Here is a 16,934-nt window from a genome sequence, read left to right as displayed (position 1 = left end):
TAATTTATATGCCGCCCTTCTCCCGACGGGACTCAGGGCGGCGCACAACATACTTAAAACCAAAACATATATACAATCCCCCCCTTAAAACCGAATTAAACCAAATTTAAAGTTGCGTCTTCCAAATTCCTAAAAAACCCAGTATAAAATCCACCCTAGGTCAGGTCCGCTTGCTGAAAGAGCCATGTCTTGAGGGCGCAACGGAAGGTAAGGAGATCCGGAATTATCCGAATCTCGGGGGGTAGTTCGTTCTTAATCCTACAAGTCAGTTTGGCATCCACAATTAAAATCTGCTTATGTAAACAAAATGTTTATGAAACTTTTGTCACACTCCATCTCAGCTTTGGGAATCAAGTAAGCCATTATGCCACCTTCCTCCATGTAAGTACAGGTTCAACTCTGCAGCCTACAAGCATGATGGCAACTACTGGAAAAAATGTTGGCTGAAAAAAGTTGGTTGCAAAACTCCAGGGATATGCCATAATCTCTAATTTAAATAGGGATTTCCATGCAAATAGCAGATTTCTTACATGTTCTTAAATACAACAAAGCCAAGTCTGAAAACATAGATCAGGGGTGTCAAACTCACAATGCCATGTGACTTGTCGCGACATATTGCAACTTTTTTGCCATTGCCGGCAATGGGGTGGGCACGGTTTTGCTATGATGCATCTGGCCCATGGGCTGGCAGTTTGACACCCCTGACATAGATGAAGAAAGTAACCAATTTATCTTTCTCAAAGTATCAGGATGTTCTAGAACTGCTGTAGCTCTGAAGATGTGGAGCAGCTTTGTAATGTTAATATGTAGTCCTGGCATTGCTGAAAGTATTGTAGCTATGACCAAATCAAAAGTTTCCCCAACTTTTGGGTCAATTGCTAATGCTCATGTGGCCAATTTGGGGACAAGAACATGATTCAAAATAAAGATGATGCTCAAAGATCAAACTTTGCAGTGGGTGATTTAGGCATTATTTATTATAAGAAATAAAACTAAGAGGTCTGGTGGGCATGGAGGAAGCTCTCCGCAGATATATTGGTGCTGCAATCCAAGGATCAATCAATAGATTTGAAGAAAGGTATTATAGTGTTAGCAGATTTATTTTCAAACACTTTCTTAATAATTCCCAGCAATTTTTCTCCTCTTTTCACAGTAGCCACGTCATATTAATGTTTTCATTGAATGATGACTCCACTCACCAAAGATTATTTTATATAAACATAGTTATCTGTATTATTGCGAAGTGTTAAAAAAAATCAAATCTTATCTCCCCTTTGGATTTGAGGTATGTCTTAAATAATCATCCTGCATTTTGTATTCTGATTGGCCCTTTTCATGTGGGGGAAAAAAGAGATATAATTGATCTGCCTGCTAAAATGATGTAGGTAGGAGGTTGATAGGAGGTTGATAGGATAGGTTGATAGGAGGTCAACCCAATAAGAGTTGATAAGAATGAATATCAGCCCTAAGATTAGATGTAGCATCAGAAGAATCTGTCTTAAACTAACACCTGCTTTAACATAATGCAGATTATTAAGTGTTCTATTACAGCTTTTGTTCTTTTTAGATTTTATCCTATATGGATGCAGGGTTTGCTTGTTTTTGCACTGCACTCATCTGGTTCTTACAGTGAAGCTCTCAATGCATAATGCAATGAAGATTTTTTTTTCCCCAGCCAGTTTGTTGCAGATCCTCAACCTGATTTGGATTGAGTGGTTAGCCCAATATCAAGAGCCATGGCTGTGCAGTGGTTAGAATGCAGTATTGCAGGCTAACTCTGCTCACATTGCCAGGTGTGCGATTCCTTAGATCCTGACCGACTCAAGGCTGACTCAGCCTTCCATCCTTCTGAAGTTGGTAAAATGAGGACTCAGGTTATTGGGGGCAGTATGCTGACTCTGAAGCGGTATATAAGTCTAAGTGCTATTGCTATTGCTATCACCTAGTCATGTTGTATGCATGAGGGAGTGTTAGCCCTTCAAGGTAGTCCAGACAAGAAGCTCAATAATGAAGCCTAGCTCCACATTTATTGTAAGGTTACATTATCAAAATCTTGCAAGAAAGCAAGTATTTCTCCCCACCTCACTTTTTACTCTTGGGAAAACTAGAGTCCTTTCTTAAATGCTTCCCAACACTCCTCTCCTTCTGAGGATCTTTTACATGCCAGTTGTCCAATATCCTGCTTTTTTCCATATCTCCAAAGTCATTCCCACATACCATTACAGAGAGCACTAATCTTGTATCTCTCTGCTTCTAGTCCAGCATCTTAACTGCTATACCTGTTTTTGAAATCTGTCCCAATCATTGTAATCTGAGCACAACAAAATAAGACTTTAAAACACAAACATCAAAGTAAAGATTCTCCCAAGGTGGTAGCCACTAAATAATTTTTTCAAGCTAAATCCAGTAAAGTTTGGTTGTTTTAATGGCTTTATAAAAGAGAGAAAATTTTAAAGCTTTGGGATAAGTCATTCTAAAATTTATTGTGGAAACCAAGCTATTTGCTTCAAACCTCAAGTAGAGTGGGGATTGTTAGCAAATCTTCCTACAATGTTCTCACTGGAAAGACAGCTTGAACTGTGCTAAGAGTGGGGCCTGAAGAGTCCTGATACTGTGACATATAAGGCTTTGTAGGTGATGACCAGCATTGGGCCCCAAAGCCTACTGATAGCCAATGTAGGATATTAAAATGGTGTTGCCTTGAAATGGCAGGAATGGTAAGTCATCAGTCTGTCTCCTTTAATCTGGAGCTGCAGATTCTTGTCTCCAAAGGTGACCCAAAATAAAGACCCTTACAAGAAGGAAAAGATTACTGTTGCTAAGTTATCCTGGTTCAGATAGAGTCATAAATGATACACCATCTAAATCTGGATGAAGACACCCCAGCCCGTGTCTTCACCTCTTGTTTAAGCATTGGCCATGAACCCAGGAGGACCCCTAGATCACAAACAAATGCATATAAGAAATTTAAAATGCAATATAGCAAACAATAAATGTAAATATACACATAAACATGGATAGTATACTGTTAAAAAAGCAATGTCAAGGAATTAATGTTCTTTAGCAAATTCTGTTTTTACAAGCTTGGAATTGTAATGCATAGGATATTGGTTATGTTGCATTGAAGATATTTGACTGCCAATATGATATGGTATGGTAATCTGTGGAGCTTTTCAAAATGTCCCTGTGTTACTGTAACAAAAGACATTATGTTTTTTTCAGTGTTAAAAAAAATCTGTTAAGAAATGTGCAATTTTCTGCACTTCCTTTATTTCATTGATCCCAACAATATTAGACATGGTTGGAACTGTGAACTAATAGGGAAAAAATGTGACATTTCTGGATATTCATTTTGAAATATCAGTAATACTTGCACTTCTTTGCCTACTTCCATTTTTAACACCAATGCAGTTAATTGTATAAATTAATGCATACCTGTGCATTAAAGAGAAAATCTTTGAATCCCACTTCTTTCTTTTTAATGTTTAAATTAAAGTGGTAGTATGGTTCTGCTCATAAAAATGTATTTTATTTAGAAGCATGTAAAGTTTTATAAGCAGTCCACAAGCTTTAAGAAAAACACTATAGAGTGGCTCAGTGTTCCAGTCTAACAGGCACAACTCAAAGTAAAAAGGAATAACAGAAAAACAAGGAAATTTGGGCATTGAAAGTCAAGCTACTGGCTTGCTTAATGCATTTTCTTTTGAGTACTTAAAACTGTTGGGAAGGCTAATACTTATAGGAAACACAACTGATAAAGAGGGCAGGATTCCTATGTTTATAGACATATAGCAACGGCATGGTGCTAGGGTTTAGTCTAAGCTTGATTCTAAGCCAGATTCTCATAGCCTCTTGAAACAGGTTCAGGTTGCTACAGCATCTCCAGTTCAGCTCTGGGGATCAGGATACAACAAAGCGGCATCAGCATATTGATGATATCTCACTCCAAAGTGACATATGACTTCTTCTAATGTTTAATAATATAGGACATAGAATTACAGTACTGGAATGGACCTCAGAGATCTTCTAATCCAACCTTCTGCTCAAGGCAAGAGAACTTATATCATCCCAGTCAAATGGTTGTCCAGCCTATTCTTAAAAATCTCTAGTGAGGTTTTTGGCATACCTTACTGAAGTAAGCTATGTCTACAGCATTTCCCTGATCCACTAATTTATTCACTTTATCAAAGAAGGCAATAAGATTTGTCTGGCATGATCTGTTTTTTTTACAAACCATGCTGGCTTCTAGTAATTGCCTTATTTCTTTCTATATGCTCACAAATCCTTCGCTTGATTATCTTTCCAAGAATTTTCCCAAATATTGATATCAAGTTGATTGGTCTATAATTTCCTGGATCTATTTTTTCCACCTTTTTGGTAGATTGGAACCACATCAGTTCTTTTCCAGTCTTCTAGTAAAATAATAACAGGGAAAAGCCTGTGGTACCTCAACCCAGGTTTAACTCTTCATTCTGCATAGTTACTGACTGGAATCACTTATTCTGATAGGAGCAGAACTGCAAAATAATGACTTTGGGTGGAGGAAAAATGAAGATATTAAAGGCAGGCCATGTGCTGCATTCCTTAATTTTGATTGAATGAAAATTAATTTTCCTGTCCTAAATGGAATGACTGATTTGGCACTGCTAAAATAAACTAAGCTATTTGTTTATCCTGAAAGCTCATGAAAAAAGGAAGATTAACCAATTCCCTGGCAAATGTTAGCATGTGTCTGAAAATATGCCAAATGAAAGCATTGGAAGCAAAAGAATATAATGTGCACAAGGACATATCAGATTTTACAAAAACTACAGAGTGATCCTGGACACTAACAATTGAAAGGCACTTCATTCTCAAAATGATAGCTTGCCAGAAAAAAAGAACAATTATAAGAAACCTAAACTCAGTTTGAGAGATGTCTATCCAACAATTCACCCAGGTGTACTTGTGAAAGTTCTGTCTGAACTGTTTCATTTTGCTTTCACTCATCTTCCTTGCACCTTTTAAAAATATTTTACAGCATATTATATAAAAATATTAATTCATGACCCTGGGACACTTCAACTGTCACAAGTATGAACCAGTTGCCAAGCATCCAAATTTTGATCATGTGACCAAAATGGGGATGCTGCAACAGTCGTAATTTTGAAAAAAGGTCCATAAGTTCCATTTTTAAGTGCCATTATAACTTTGAATAGTCACTAAATAAACAGTTGTAAATCAAAGATTACTTGTATTTTTGCCATTCTTTCTTCCTCTGATTATAGAGTCTCAACTGCACTAGCTCATGCTATCTTTTACTGAAGAAGGGAGGATCAGCTACTATTATTTCCATTCTTCCCTGCACCTGCTGCAACTTTCTTTCCTTATTTCCTTATTCACACATAATTTGTTCTCAAGGTAAAGATTTCCCAAAAGTCTCTGCATAAAAACACACTGAACTCCCAGTACTGACAAATTCAACCAAACTGCATATAGTTCTAATTTGTACATCTGCCCTCTTGAAAGAGAGGCACTGTTATTAAAAAAAATACTTTAAGGTGGTGAGTTTTTCCTCCTGTGTTTTATATCTTTTAGGCAAAGTCATTCTGTGCTGACAAATTAAATAAACTAAACATAAACGATGGCCCAATTGGCAGATATGTTCTCAATTTCTCTTCAAAGAAAAAGTATAAACTATTAATACAAGAAGATATTCTCTGGAGATTGTGTCTTAAAATAAAAAGGGGTTAGGCATATGCTGCAGACAACAAACTAATCAGGTGGATGGAATGCAAAGCAAAATAAAACTAACCATAAACATCATAAATGCTTCTGCTTCATTCTCATTCTGATAAAATGAGAATGTACTAGACATTCTTAAATAAAGCATTCCAGAGATAAAATTAAGTACACAATTATCAGCCACAAGAAACCAACTTATGAGGTCCTCTGTTGTCCTACATTTGGATTTATTTTTATCCCCATTCTTTGCTCCAGACATCCAATTACTTCGCTGCCCATCTCTGTGGTGGCGCAATGGTTACAATGCAGCATTGCAGGCTAATTTTGCCAACTGCCATCAGTTCGATTTTGACTAGTTCAAGGCTGACTCAGCTTTCCATCCTTCTAAGGTCGGTAAAATGAAGACCCAGATTGTTGGGGGAAATATGCCGACAATGTAAACTGCTTAGAGAGGGCTGTAAAGCATTATGAAACAGTATATAAGTCTAAGTGCTCTTGCTATTATTGTCTCCAGATTCTGCTGTCCTCCTAGGGCCAAGTAAGAGTATAGATGACAAGAATTCTCATGCTATGCCACCTCTAGCGTTATCACCTAGCAATATGTCTTTCAGAACAAACATAGAATGCAGTACTGCAGCTTCTTTAAATTGCAATATTTGACAAGATGCCATGTGCCATGGTAGTTTCTTCTCCTTTCTCCCAAACTTGCCATCACCGTCCCACCCAAATGGATGGAGCTGGCATTTCTACTGTATAATTTCAGTGCATATTCATATCTTTGAAGAATCAGACTTTGGAGTTTGATTAGCATATATGTTCTCTATGGAGCAGAGGCTAATTTTAGCAATAGCCAATGCAGCTATATGGAGATTTCAGGTCTATTTCAGTGGTCTAATTGAGTTTGTTCCACCATATTCTCAGCTTTCAGCCACCAGCAATCATTTTGCCTGACTGCAACACACAAAGAGGAAAATAGAAAAAAAAGTTCCATCTCCATCAGCTAGCCAGAAAGGCCAGCTCAATTGGCTCCTTCCCTCCAGTGAATTACTTTCAGTCAAAATGATTGAATGAATTATATACATTATAAGTCTTCATGATTCTTTTTCTTTCCCCAGCACTTTTTCTCAAGGATTGTGGTGTTTGCTATTTGTTTCTTTGCTGTTATGCAACTTTTTGTGGCCAAATAGTTATAATTCCTAATGAATAAATATATAAACATGTTTACTGTTTTCTGTATTCCTCTCCTACAAGATACATCTTGTAATTATAAAGGGTTCTGATATAAACTTGCTAATCTCTTGCAAGTCTTAGCAAAATATAACAACTAGGGAAGGAATACTTTAAAATGTTAGCATTCCATTGTGAAAACTGGATTTCTTCTTGATGTGATGAGTCCTTATGGTTTGTAATAATTAAATAAATGCAGTTTTATTATTTTTAAAACTATTTTATATTTTGTACATTTCAAAGTTAATACTGCCTCAGAAAATTCAGAAGAACAGCAGAAGTTTTCTCTTTTTTGGAGGAGAATAATGGATTTAATTCTTCTGTATATGCACACATCATAAACATGTTCTAGGCTATTAGCGAAGAGTTCTGGATTTGAGAATAGTCTTACTATTACTCTCTCTAAATCCTTTCTTTTAAATCCTTCACTGTAATTGGAAAGGTCCTCTGAGGATGTCTGTTTTAAAATTATTCCAGTCCTGTCTTCTCACCTATTCCCCACCTGAGATTTTATAGAAAGCTTGGAGATCTCTCTGTGTGTATTTCTTTCCTGCAAAAAAATCATCTCTGAATCTACCAACAGGAGCAAACTTCAGGCAGGTATTGATTAGGATAAAATCTGCTTTGGATAAATTCTGCTTTGGTTCATATGTATAATGTCTAGCTTTTAGATTCAGCCTATCAGAAATGTATCACTTCATTTAATCTTTAACTTCTTCTGAACAAAGTTTGCAATAAGAGCACATAAAAAGTTTGAAACTGAATGCATTGCAGCTTTCTAATAACTCCAAATATTCAGGAGATAAAAATGATTACATTATGCAAAATAATATATGTTTTTCCATGGTATCTCAGATGTTATGTGGGAGTCTGATAATATTATTTCAGTATGTGACATATTTATAAAATATTGTGCTTCAGGCAGCATTTAAAAGAACAAAGGCTTTTTTAAGATCATGATTTAATAATGGTATTATCATTTTGTGTCCACATATTCTCACAGTACTATTGAGAAAAAATGGTACGCTAAGACCAAAGATTAAATGTAAACTCCTCCAAGATGTGAAGGAATGAGAATGATTGGGATTGCCTGATTTAAAATTGTATTTTTCAGCCTGCTGTTTGGTTTGGATGAAAGAGTGGGTTCTGCTGAGAAATAAAATAATTTTAGAATTTGAAGAACTTGGATGGCATGACTTTCTATGGCATGATGGTGATGATGATGATGATGATCATATGGCATTGTTATATTAGCCAGGAGACTACAATGCTAATGCAGAGTATAATTTGGGTTCCAATTTACTAGCTCTGTTGTGGTACACACTTGCGTGCTTCCTAAGGTGCAGCACAGGAGGGCGAGCAAGCTTCTCACCAGAAAGAGAGACAAGTGGCTGTTCCTGCAGCAGCATCCATGGGAGCTGCCTTGTAAATGAGCATTGCAATCTGGAAGGTTCAGAGCCAGCAGGAATCTGATTGCCTATATGAAGCACTAGCCTATCTCCCCACCGAAATGGTACCTATTTATCTACTCGCATAGAACATGCTTTTGAACTGTTAGGTGGGCAGAAGCTGAGACAAGTGATGGCAGCTCACCCCACCACACAGTGCTAGAACTCGAACCGCTGGAGCAGAGACCATCTCCAGCATCATTAATCCACTTATTGTATGATAAAGGATAATATAGATTTCAAAAATCATTATGTTAGAAATGCCAAATGGAGAATATGGAATAGGTATAAACCCAGACTATACCTGAAAATGCTTGTATGGGTCTCTGCGCATGAAGCATTTATAGGGGGGGGGAGCAGGAAAAGATAAATGATTAATCTGTTAGAATAAGGAATGGAGAATATTAGATGAAATAAAGAGAGCAATTGGCATCAGAGAGATTTAGTTTTCAATAATTTCATATGCATAGTTAAGAGAAAGATTTATGACGGAAAACAGGATATTTGGAAATGAACAACAGAATATAGAATTCAAAGTTGAATTATGTACAAATGATGAACATCTGATTGTCCAGGACGAGAAGCAACGGATGGAAACTAATCAAGGAGAAAAGCAACTTACAACTAAGGAGAAACTTCCTGACAGTTAGAACAATTAACCAATGGAACAACCTGCCTCCAGAAGTGGTGAATGCTCCAACACTGCAAGTTTTTAAGAAGAGACTGGACAGCCATTTGTCTGAAATGGTGTAGGGTTCCTGCCTGAGCAGGGGGTTGGACTCGATGACCTCCAAGGTCCCTTCCAACTTTATTATTATTATTATTATTATTATTATTATTATTATTATTATTATTATTATTATTATTATTATTATATGCATGGTAAAATGAGCTAAGAATTTTGGACATAATGGATCAGTGGGAAAACATGGTTGAAAGGATAAAAATTTATGTTATGTTATAATCTAAAAAAGAATATTTAATAAAATGATGGATCATTGGTATATGATTCCATAAAAATTATCTAGAATGTATGAAGGTACTTCCAATTTATGTTGGAAATGTGGGTAATACAAAGGATTACCTGGTAAAAAAGCAGAACATTTTGAAATCAAATATATATACTGACATAAAGAATTTTAAAGTCTAAGAACATTTTTTTTAAATGGACAGCCAACTTTAAAAAACAACAACACATGGCAGATCACTGCTACAAGGCAATGAAGAAAAATGAGAAAAAAATTGGAAAGATTCTGAAATACCTACAATGGAGGAAAGGTTGATGAAAATGATGGATGTAGCAGAGATGGCAAATTTGATTTGTTTGCTTAGAGAAAGATCAATAAATTATATTTATTAGCACTTGGAAACTCCTTATAGACCTTTGATGAAAAAAGAGAAAAGTGAACTGATGATTTATGGACTGGATGATTAAAAAGAAGGAAACTTTGATGTAACTTTGGAAAAAGAGGGCAAAATATAAATGTACTTATAGTTGCTGTTAATAATACAGGAAACTGAGATTCTGACTTCCAGGGAAGAAATGGCAAACTAAAGATGGCTCTACTAAAAGCACAGCCGATGACTGAAATTAAATGAAGAGCTGGCAAGTAGACTGATTTTTTTTAATTCCTTTCTGGACAAGGAGATGATTTGACATAACCCCAAGTGCTCCATCCAGTTGCTCCTGATGAGGAGACTGCCAGACAGCTGTTTTCGGTGGATTCTAAAGTTTTGAGAGATGAGGGAATAGTCATCTTGCTAAAACCTTAGTCAGAAAAGGAAATAAAGGTTATAATTAAAAGAGAAAAACACTTACATTTGACTTACTAATAAGGAAACAAAATATTTTATTTTTTTTCCATATATTTTATTGCTTTTTAAAACATAAATCACTTAATAGTTAGTAAACGGTGTGTTTGCTGGGTTTACATTTGTAAAGAAAAATCATTAACAATTAGTTTCTATAATCCATAATCTACATAGTACATTTAGTTGATTTCCCCTTTTCCCCAAAATGTCTTCTTTGCAAACCTTGAAATAATACAGTTCTTGTTATTTTGATAAATAACAGTTACATATATGATTTTTCCCAATATTCCTAGAAATAATAATAATAATAATAATAATAATAATAATAATAATAATAATAATAATAATAATAATAATAATAATAATAATAATAAAGTTGGAAGGGACCTTGGAGGTCATCTGGTCCAACTCCCTGCTCAGGCAGGAAACCCTAAACCATTTCAGACAAATGGCCATCCAGTCTCTTCTTAAAAACTTCCAGTGTTGGAGCATTCACCACTTCTGGAGGCAGGTTGTTCCACTGGTTAATTGTTCTAACTGTCAGGAAGTTTCTCCTTAGTTCTAGGTTGCTTCTCTCCTTGATTAGTTTCCATCTGTTGCTTCTTGTCCTGCCTTCAGGTGCTTTGGAGAATAGCTTGACTCCCTCTTCTTTGTGGCAGCCCCTGAGATACTGGAACACTGCTATCATGTCCCCCCTCGTCCTTCTCTTCATTAAACTAGACATACCCAATTTCAGCAACCGTTCCTTATATGCTTTAGCCTCCAGTCTCCTAATCATCTTTGTTGCTCTTCTCTGTACTCTTTCTAGAGTCTCGACATCTTTTTTACATCGTGGTGACCAAAACTGGATGCAGTATTCCAAGTGTGGCCTTACCAAGGCATTGTAAAGTGGTATTAATACTTCACATGATCTTGATTCTATCCCTCTGTTAATGCAGCCTAGCACTGTGTTGGCCTTTTTGGCAGCTGCAGCACACTGCTGGCTCACATTTAAGTGATTGTCCACTAGGACTCTGAGGTCCCTCTCACAGTTACTATTATTGAGCAAGGTACCCCCTATACTATACCTGTACATTTGGTTTTTCTTGCCTAAATGTAGAACCTTACTTTTTTCACCATTGAATTTCATTTTGTTAGATAGCGCCCATTGTTCAAGTTTGTCCAGATCCTCCTGTATCCTAAGCCTGTCTTCTGGAGTGTTGGCTATTCCTGCCAGCTTGATGTCATCTGCAAATTTGATGATTTCCCCATTTATCCCCTCGTCCAAATCGTTGATGAAGAGGTTGAAGAGCACTGGGCCCAGAAAAGAGCCCTGGGGCACCCCAGTGCACACTTCCCTCCATGTAGATGCGGTTCCATTGAGGACCACACACTGAGTACGGCCAGTCAGCCAGGTACGGATCCATCTGGTGGTGATGCGGTCTATTCTTGCTGACTAAGATTTTCTCAACAGATAATTACATTTAAAGATTTAAATCCATTTTTCCCATATAAACCATCTCAACGCTTTTACATTTCTTAAAGAATAGGTAAAAACAGTAAAGAAAAGGAAAAAAGAGTAAGAATAAAGAAACATACAAAGTAAAGTACTACTTAAAATATATATTCCTCCTAAGGCTTAAGTTAATATATATTCATTCCCAAAATTTCTTATTCTTTTTAACAATGATTAGAAATATATTTAACCTTTAAATATTCCATTTAATGTGTCTAGTCATCTAATCCTTTAACTCTTATTCAAAACTTTTTTTTCTTTTTTATACATTATAATTTCCCTAAATTCAGACACATTTAATTATCTAAAACATTTCCTTCATCTAGGGTTTCCTGCCTGAACAGGGGGTTGGACTAGATGACCTCCAAGGTCCCTTGCAACTTTATTATTATTGTTATTGTTAAATGTTTCTTTTTAAAATATTCTCTCCGGTAGATCCCATCATCTATTTTCTTAATTTTCACTTTGAACTTTTTCCTTTGACCAGTATCTTTCTTGATCAATGTGTTCTGCTGAATCAAAAAGTTTTTCCAGATATTCATGACTGTTGCTGTAGGTATAAGAAGTAAATCGAATAAAGTGTCTTTATGTGAGGCTTTTACTTTTCCACGTTTCTTGAAAATCTTTTTCTCTTTCTCCCTTTTTGCTTCTTTTATCACTTCCTTTCTCTCTGATGTTTTCAACATCTCTACATTCCATTTTATCCAATCTGTTTTTTTGTCCTCAGATTTATTTTGTAGTCTTAAGGGATGAGTTGTTTTTTCCATTTTTTGTAAATTTTTTCTCACTAGGATTAAATCATGTTTTCTTGCTTTGTTAAGTTCCGTCTTTGAGTCTCTATTTTCAATTTTATGTCCACTTATTTGTTTTGTCTGCTCCTTCTCTGTTGTTGTTTCCTGGAAGTTTTTTTTTTTTTGTAAAGTTAACTTAGAGATAGATTGATTTTTATTTTCAAAGTTATTTTGGATTTCTTTGTGTTTTGAACTCAGTGTTATTTGAATTAATTGCAATATACTATATATCTCCTCCTGAGAAGTATTTATGTTTTCTTGGTATGTTCTGTCTACATGTCTCTGATCCATGATGGCCAAAAGTTTGAGTTTTCCTTCTTATCTGCAAATAGCTTTAGAGTCCCAGTTAAATAGATATTTGTAATCCAAAGAGTTCAAAAAAGATTTTTTCCCCTAAAGTTTATAATTCTCTCTTTGTCTGCAGCCCAGATTGTTGTCTTTTTTTGTCACAGCTGTTCTTTATTATTAAAGCTTTGAAAGTCACAAACACAGATTAGCTTTTCCCAGGTTTTGGCAAGTTCTCTATGGAAATCATAGCTGTCATAATCTTCATCCACCATTAGGTGTCAGCATCTATTTAGTTTTCAATCTGAACAATGGTCTTTAAAATGAGAGTCTTAACCATTCAACAATCTTAAACTTGTCCAAAGTTAAATTTTAGCTTTTAAGTTTATAAATTTATTTCACTACCATATATTTTGATCCTCCATAGAAATTTTAATTTGCCGCTTCCGTTAGTATAAGGATGGGGCGGAAGTCCCCCTCCTTCACTTTCGGAGGTATTTTGCTTCTTGGGGATCTTTTCTAGGAAATTAAGTGTAGAACAGAAAAGGAAAAATCAGATTCCTCACCCAGTTTCAAGCACGCTGTTTACTGTAGTGCTGGTTAGTTCTTTTGGATTCCGGTTGCTAGTAGCTTGGGCTGATTGATGAAATACAGCCTTTCTTCTGTCGAGTTAGAAGGCTTTCCCCAAGATGAATGGAACGACTGCCGTCGTTCCGCCGTCACTCCAGACCGCCGGGGCACCCTTCTTTCTTTGCCACTTCTCTGGGGTGGCTTGGACCCATTAGGATCTCCAGGCAGGATGAAAGTTAGCCACGAGGGTGCGGAGGTCCGCAAGCCTATGACCAGTTGCTACCGCTCAGGACCAGAAATCTTAGAAACAAAATATTTTAACATTGTACATATTGAAGCATATTTCTGAACAATGGATCCAAAAGATAATTTTAAGAGTGTGTTTAAAATATTTATGGAAGGGAACAAGTTTTTTCAGACAAAATTAAGACTGATATGAAAGTGGATTTAAAAGTGAAAGACTACAAGAATAATATAGAAAAGGATGCTACACAGGACATACAAAAGAAACCAGCTTATGCCTTAATAATTAAAAGGGATATATAAATAACAAACCAAGAGAGTGAGATGGATAGTATTCCTATATTGAATTTACAAAAGAGCTTGTTAAAGTTTTGTTATCTCTGGTAATCCTTAAGGGAATTTTTCTGATCATTACTGAAACAATGAGGCTTTAAGGATTTGCTTATAAATAAGAGATGGAATATCAGAAAAAGAGATCATTGTATTTTAAGGGATGTTTCTAACACTAAAATTGTACTTGTGATAAAGATTGAAGTAATTTCTTTACACGCGCACGCGCACACACACACACACATATTCTTATTTTTTATTTTCTTATTTTGTGCACTTTCTGTTTTTTTCTTTTTTCTTTTTAGTGTGTATGAGTTTTTATCTTTGTTATTTTAATTTTTAATAAAATTACTATTAAAAGAAGACTGGGAGCCACTTCTTTATTATTTTTCCTTTTTTCTTTTCCCTTGTTTTTTTCCCCTGCATCTCTTTCACTTCTATATCACTTCTCTCTATTTTGCTTCTCAAAATTTGTATTGTTTTTAACTCTGTAAGAAACTTCTTAATCGAAATTATATAAACACACACATGAGAACAATCAGTATGTTGAGTTGAAATCAATAAACATCAATGTATATTTGTGAAATGAGAATCTCACCATCATGATAAATGTGAAAGAAAAGTAATTTGGATTTCTTCTGTCTCTCTTTTGCTTATGAAAAAATAGAATAAAAAAGCAATAACTCTTTTTGTTTTAGTCAGCTATTAAGTATGGCAGTTTGATATTGGAAGCATCTCAAAAACTGATCAGTTTGGAATTTATTTAACTTCTTTTTTATTTAAAAACTTAACTGTTCTATGACCAAATAATGGTTTTACAAGTGGTTCTTGACTTTCAACAACTATTGGGATAGGATTTTTTGTTACTAAGCAATACAGTTGTAAAGCAAGACATCATGTAACCACATGTTTAACTGCAATATTGCAGTTCCCCCAAAGGAGATATAATATTGGGAAACAGGGGTCTACCCTATTGTTAAATATATTCCTAGCCTTATCTTCCCAAGAGAATTATTAAAAGTGCTGTCCCTTTGAATATTGTGAAAATGTGTAATTGTTGGAAAGCACACAACCTGGCAGGGAGGAGACATCAAGCACAGAGCTAGCCTGTAGTCATTGTGCAACCACAAAAGGGTTAGGTCTGAGCCCCCCTAAATTTCCCCCAGGAATAGGCTGCCAGACTGGGAAGATTAATCTCTCCAGGGAACATCCAGACCCACAGAGTTTAAGCTAACCACTTCATTATGTTCTGCTTATAATACAGGAATGTCACCAGTCACCAGTCTGGTAATGGACAAGGAACTTAGGGAGCCAGACCTAGCCCTTTTGCAGTTGCATAGTGACTCAGGCTAGCTCCACGCTTGATCCCTTCTCTCTGCCAGGCTGAGTGCTTCCCAACAGATATTGGATTCGGACATTTAGGATTGAATAGGGAGAGTCACTTTCAACAAGCTATCAGAATAGGACTTTGGGATAGGACTCCAAGAGAACCCCTGAGATAGGCATCCCAGGAGAATGAGCTTTTGGCCCAAACAGGCTGGCTAAGCATATTTGGAAGTAGCAAAGCCATACACATTACCCTACAAAGAAAGGGCTACCATAAGAGCAGTGGTGGGATTCAGCCAGTTCGCACCAGTTCAGCAGAACCGGTAACTAATTTTTTGTTGTCCAGGTCCAGAATAGATGTGGCTAGCATAACATTACTAATTATGGATTTGTATATGATCTTTGTTCTTTCCATCTCTCTTTTACTGTCTCTGCCTTAAAGGATGAAGCATAGCTCTTGTCAGGCAGAGATATGGTACTTTTAGGAAAAGTATGTAACTGTGAATTATCACATGCAGCCACCATGCTGAATTTGTTTTGTTGCAAGCACCTTTTAACTCTGTTTCAGTCCCACTTAAACCTTCTCATCTCATAGAAGGGCATACTCCAAAAGGAACATCTATAATAAATCTCTAATGACAGCTTAGCCTTGAGAAGCATTGTCTCCATTTCTGTTCTGAGAGATAATAAAAAAAGCTTCATACTCAACCCATAGTTAGGAAAAATAATGTTATAGTATTACATTCATGTAATGTATTTTTGTGTCTTAGCAACAGAGATCCCATGTGATTCTTATCTTTGGATTCCATTTTTGATAGATTTCTGCAGCAGATTACAGGCACTAGTAATTCTTTGCCAAATGATTTAACTCTTCATTTTAATCTTGTTTTTCTGCATGATATGTTGACTGCTGTCTTATGCTTAATGAGATTACTCTCTTCTGGGGCCACAAGAATTCTCAGGCAGACATAGCACACAGATAGAGTAAACCTGCAATCTACAATTCAAGCTTCTGATTAATGCATATTTATTTATTGGCCACTCCTAGGATTTTGTGAATGGGCAAGATGGTGACCTTTACCTTACTCTGAAGGTAAAAGGAGAAGAGAATGTGAAAAGAAATGAAAGGTTGGGAAGAAAAAAAATCAAGGACAAAGTCAGAATGATACAGGATGAAGAAAAAAGAATCATCAAATTACAGAAATACAGGAAAGGCATAAACAATTAAAATCCAACAGATGATCTATTGTAGCCCTTTATGCAAGGAAAATAAACTTCCATATGGCTCAGTGGGTATATGCTTATTCTTTTTATTCATCATTTATTTATTTATCAAATTTCCATAGCTACCCATCTCACTTGCACTGACTATGGGTGTCTCAAAGATGCTTTTTCAAAAGGCAACTGGACTTCCTTTGTTTTTTCCTTGAAGACATTTCACTTCTCATCCAAGAAGCTTTATTGGTTCTGGCAGGGTGGTTTACACAATTAAAACACAACCTAAACAATCAACATAATTCAATCATTAAAACTAATGAAAAACAATTAGAAATATTAATAAAATGACAGGCAAGAGTGAAGTCTAAACTTATATACAATGAAGTCATCTAATGGACTTTCATAGGATCTCCAGGCCTGATGGCATAACCAAATTTTGAGGACCTCTCAGAAAGCCAATAGGTT

The sequence above is a fragment of the Protobothrops mucrosquamatus genome, unplaced genomic scaffold, assembly GCF_001527695.2.
Source record: "Protobothrops mucrosquamatus isolate PMUCROS unplaced genomic scaffold, P.Mucros_1.0 scaffold_224, whole genome shotgun sequence".
In the NCBI taxonomy this organism is placed as follows: Eukaryota; Metazoa; Chordata; class Lepidosauria; order Squamata; family Viperidae; genus Protobothrops; species Protobothrops mucrosquamatus.
The sequence above is the reverse complement of the archived record's forward strand: the minus strand, read 5'-3'. Positions refer to the sequence as shown.